The sequence below is a fragment of the Crotalus tigris genome, unplaced genomic scaffold (assembly GCF_016545835.1).
Source record: "Crotalus tigris isolate CLP2741 ecotype Arizona unplaced genomic scaffold, ASM1654583v1 scf7180000024397.1630199, whole genome shotgun sequence".
Classification (NCBI taxonomy): domain Eukaryota; kingdom Metazoa; phylum Chordata; class Lepidosauria; order Squamata; family Viperidae; genus Crotalus; species Crotalus tigris.
The window spans coordinates 1,288,802-1,294,408 of record NW_024100565.1 but is presented as its reverse complement, the minus strand read 5'-3'; positions in this window follow the sequence as shown (position 1 = coordinate 1,294,408).

Genomic DNA, 5,607 nt, shown 5'->3' with positions numbered 1-5,607 from the left:
GTCTGTGTAAAAATTTGTTTCCTTGCCCCAATGGTATTCCTAGATACCATGCCTGCTGTAGACTTAAGTTGCAATTTTTTTTTAAATTTTCATAGGTAGTTCCCACAGGTGGTAGTGTATATGAATGTAATCTTACAGGATCCAAATAAAAGTTATATTGCACTTCGTGCTTCTTTGGTACTGTCCTTATCAAATGAGACACAAATTTGGGGTTATTTTACCTCTGTTAATGTGTGTCTCAAAAAGCATAGTTCTTCATTGTTGATCTGCTATACAATTTTGCAAATGTAGTAAATGAAAAGAATAAAGATTTTGAGCTAATACAACTTGCTCTGATAAAAGTTGTATCTGACAACATTCTTTGTGCTGCATTTAAAAGTAGGTACAAAAATGACAAGGGGGGATAGGGAAGTCTGACTGTCAAGAAAGTTGGGTATCTTAATGGAGCAGATGCACGTGTAGGTGTGCACTTTCAAGCCAATTTTGACTGTTGGCAATTGCCTGGACAAATCTGCATTTTTCTTAGTAAGGTTTTTCAGATGTGTTTGGCCATTGCCTGTTTTCATAGTTTTTATCGTTTTAATATGGTTTTTGGGTTTTAGCAAGTAGAATGAATAGAGATTGGAAATAAGATCGGAAGTCATACAACACGTGATATCTTATTTAACAACCCTGTCAGTGACGGTTGCCAGTCATTAAGTGAACACTGCTGTAGCCATGCAGTCCGTAGGTGCGGGCTAATCTGTGGAATTTAATGATAAGTAGAAAAAAGCATCACATTTAAATCTGGTGTGTCGCAAGAGCTTAAATTTTGCTTATATTGTCAAGGATCAGAAATTTAAATGGGGTCTGGAGTATACTTGATAGTAACCAATATGTCAGACTATCATAAGCATTATGAAGTGAGCCCTGGTGGTGCAGTGATTAGAGTATTGCAGGCTAACTCTCCACAGTCTGGAGTTTGATCCTGACTAAGGCTCAAGGTTGACTCAGCCTTCCATCCTTCCAAGGTAGGTAAAAAACAACAACAACCAGATTGTTGAGGGCAATATGCTGACATTGTAAACTGCCCAGAGAGTGCTGTAAAGCACTGTGGAAAGATAAATAAGTTTAAGTGCTATTGCTATTATTGATTAAGAAATTAAAATAGCTAAAAATCTCCGTTGTCTATGGAGATTCTCACTCATCCAGGTCATGGTTGTCCCAAAAGTGTTTTTCAAAAGGCACCTGGATTTTCAATTCTGGCAGAACTGAAGAAGCTTTTTAGATGAGAAGCAAAACATTTACAAAGGAAAAAACCAAGCAAGTCCAGTTGCCTTTTGAAAAGCAGCTTTGGGACAAAAATCCCCATCCTTAACTCTTAATTGCAAAGGAAATCACATTTCTGATATAATTCATTAACTCTTCCAGATTAAACTCTTTATCTATTTATTAAATCTATTTGCTTTGTCTGAATTTCTTGGATTTGTTTATGGTAAATCTTTAGTTTAACCTTAGTTTATTGCATTGTATTGAACATACTTGTCCACAAATCTTTATTACGGTATATGCGGCACATGTATTGTGGCATATCTGTGGATGGATACATATATATTTTCATTCTTCCATGTGCAACAAATGAAGTGCATAATAGGCTTGTGCAGGCAACTTAGATTAATTCAGATCTTGGAACAGTATTTCAGCTCCATTCTATGACATACAGTATACTGGAATTTGCGATTTGATGAAAACTTAACCAAAAAACTTGTTAACGATTAGAAAGGCAACCTGAATCTTGTGTATCTATGGTCAGTATTTCATTTGTTTTAACTGCTTAATGCATAAACAAAAATTTGGTGTATTTAAAGCTTTTAATCTGATAAAATGCTGGATTTTGATGTCTCATGTTAGAAAATGGAGATTCAGCACGTTTGGAATGTTTCCAATGGAGTTGTTTCTCCATTATTTGTTTTGCACTGTGTAAGATTAACAGTAAGAAGCGGCAACTGTGCATTTTTTAAACAACTACTCCTTTAACTCTATCCAATTTAGCTGCTACATACTTAGCTCAAAGATAAGCAACTTGTGAATTGTCAAATGTTTGTTCCAACTCTCAACAATTTGGGCCAGTGTTATCCTTAAGGGAATATTGGGAATCGCTATTCAGCATTTGGAAGGCTACATATTGGCCTGCCTGTGACTTAGCTATATGAATATGCATGTTCTGAAAATGCTGATGCTACCTTGAAAAAAGTTAATGGAGTAACCTGACCATGGTTTTGCCTATGAAGAAAACTGGCTTCATTGTCAATTCTTTGGAAATGCTAAAGCAGCAGTTCTCAACCTTTGGGTCGCGACCCCATTTGGAGTCGAACGACCATTTTACGGGAGTCGCCAAACAACGTGATCCGCCATTTTTTCCCCTCGGGGCGCTGCCGCGCATGCGCGCCACGCATGGGGGTGCTGCCGCACATGGGGTGGCGCCATGCATGCGCGCCACGTCCTTATGATTGGGGGTCGCCGTATAAAAAGGTTGAGAACCACTGTGCTAAAGCCTTTTTAATGGCAATTGACCGCTACATATTGCTTGAACATTATGCTTGGTACTCTTGATACTGCTTGAACATTATACAGATGAATGAAATTCAGGATGCGGTACTGTTTAATAGTTGAAGTATTCAAAATAAGAAGTGGATCAGACCTGAGGAGAACTACAAATAAATCTGCAGCTATTACACATAACTTCATTCATGGGAATGCTGTTGCCATTGTGTACTTTTTGGAAGCATGATGTTGATTTCTGTTGGAAAGTATGGATATTGGCCTAATCCCATAGTATTCTTCCCAGGGTCCTGGGAGAATCAAAGGATTCAGCCTGACAGTTTACTTGATTATAGCAAAATTGTAAGATCTTCATTTTGTTTAAAAGAGAAAAGTCTGTAATAGGATGTCATATGAAACATATCAATTAATGGGTTTCAAACTGATTTTTCACATTGAGAAGGTTTTTTTAGACATCTCATTTGAAGACCATTGGACCAGATCCGGGGTATCAAACTGTGGCCTATGAGCCGGTTGCATCATACAGAGGCTGCGCCTACCCCAGCTCCAGCAATGCAAAAAGTCATGATATGTCATGACACTTCACATGACGCAAGTTTTGACACCTGTGGACTAGATGGTTCTTCAGCGTGATGATCCAAGTTATGTGCCATCAAACTGGTATCAACTTTTAATGACCTTATAGATTCTCTTCTTGATGATCTGTCCCTATCTAGTCTATCTTCTTACTAAACCTCATACTACATCCATTAGCTTTGGTAGCTAAATTGAAACTGGGTAAGTGATGCCAGCTTCACTAGAAATTCCTACAGCATGCAGATTATTTCCATCTTCTCAATTTAGTTTGAAGGCAGATTTTTTTTTTTTTCTGTTTAAACACAGATCGAAAGAGGAAAAGGACAGAGATTTGGGGCCAGATGCTGGAGACACATTCAGGTGAAGAGTATCACAGGTTGTCTTGTTTCAGAGTTACTGAAAAGCAGTTACTTGGATATTTTGGAAATACAAAACTGAACAAGACACTAACAAGAAATTGTTATGTTTATGATGTATTCATGGAATTGAGTAATACACTCTATAAAGATCCAGTTCTAGAGCCAAACACCTTAGACCAGGGGTGTTAAACTGCCTGCCTATGGGCTGGATGTGTCACGCCAAAACCGCACCCACCCATTGCCAGCAATGGAGAAAAAGTCACGACACATGTCATGACACATCACGTGATGTTGCAAGTTTGACACCCGCGCCTTAGACCAGGGCTTCTCAACCAGTGGTACGGATACCATTTGTAGTACATTGGCAGCTGGCAGGTGGTAAGCAACCATCCTAGAAAAGTGGTGGCGGGGAAGGGGAATGAGCTGAACCGGTGGTAGCACCGCACAAGCCTGAGCGAGAGATGGCTGGAGCTGCAGGGCTGTCAGGGCTCAGCGGAAGCGCCAGTATCAGCGCCAGGGTCCAACTGGAGCTCGGCACTGATCCTGGCACTTCTGCTGAGCCCAGAAGTGCCGATCAGCTGGAATATTGCAGCATCTCCAGGGTCTTGTGATTTACATTCAGATGCTTGGCAACTGATTCATATTTATGACGGTCACAGTGTCCCAGGGTCATGTGAAATGACCAAAACCTGCTGCAACCACCCAGCAGATGGGGGGGAATAAAAACCAAACACCCCCCCCCCATCCCACTCTCGCTGCCAATCCTCAACAGAAATACTCACAACAATGAAAACCTCAGACAGGAGGAAGAGCGCCACCGGGTGCTGTCTTGCTCTGCTATGGCTTGGGGGGCACTTTTTTCAGTGCCATTGTAACTTTGAACAGTCACTAAGCAAACTGTTGTAAGTCGAGGACTACCTGTTACTTTTATCACTTTTTTCCTCTTTTTTTGGTCATCAAGTTTTTGACACCTTGCTAGGCGACTGGTGGTACTCGGATATTGCCCTATCCTAAAAGTGGTACAATGGGTGAAAAGATTGAAAAGCCCTGTCTTAGACCAGGCATGTTGTGACATCGTGCAACGTATCGGGCCGATTTTGCCATTGCTGGCAATGGGGTGGGCGTGGCTTCTGCATGGCTTCCACATGACGCATCCGGCCCGCGGGCCGGCAGTTTGATACCCCTGCCTTAGACTATTCTGGTTATGGTCTTTCCAGGATCAAGTGTTGGAAAGTTGATGGTGGAAATCAGGATCCTGAATAAGCTTCAGGTGTGATCTGATATAGTTCTCATTTTACTAATTCAATGACTATAGACAGATAGTTTTCGACTTACAGCCACAATTGGGCCCCAAATTTATGTTGCTAAGCAAGGCAGTTGTTAAATACATTTTGCCCCATTTTACAACCTTTCTTGCCAGTTATTGCATCATTGCAGTTGTTAAGTTAGTAACACAATTGTAAAGTGAATCTGGCTTCCCCATTGACTGCTTGTCAGAAGGTTGCAGAAGGTGATCACATGATCCTGAGACACTGCAATTGTCATAAATATGAACCAGCTACCGTGCATTTGAATTTTGTTTATGTGACCAAGGGGATACTGAAATGGTCATAATTATGAAAAGTCACTTTTTTCAGTGATATTGTAGTTTCAAATGATCACTACAAGAAAAGTTGTACAAGAAAAGTTGCAATCAAATCCTGTATAATTATGTAATTGGGAGAAATGTTACAGAAGGGCTGAAAATTCAATAACCGATCTTCCTAGCCATCACATCATAAAGTAATCATATAGTTTGGGTTCTCATAATGTCTAAGACTAACATGTGATTGCCCGAATTAGCATCCCCATTACATGAACTGAAATGGGTAGCAGCTGACCCTCCTTTAACGAGGGCCACGGGATCTGGGCGGCAAACCTCCAATCACCAGGATTTTGCAGCTATTAAGTCCTAATACATATTTTATACCCCAAATCTGGCATCCTAGTTTAATTTATTGTCAAGCTTAGAGCCTGGATAAAATTTACAGGTAGGACCATGCCAACATCCAACTTATGTTTGCCTTCATTCTTACGTTAAGCTAATTCAGAATTTCTATAGTTGCAAAAGTATAAGCGGGCTCCCTTTGTC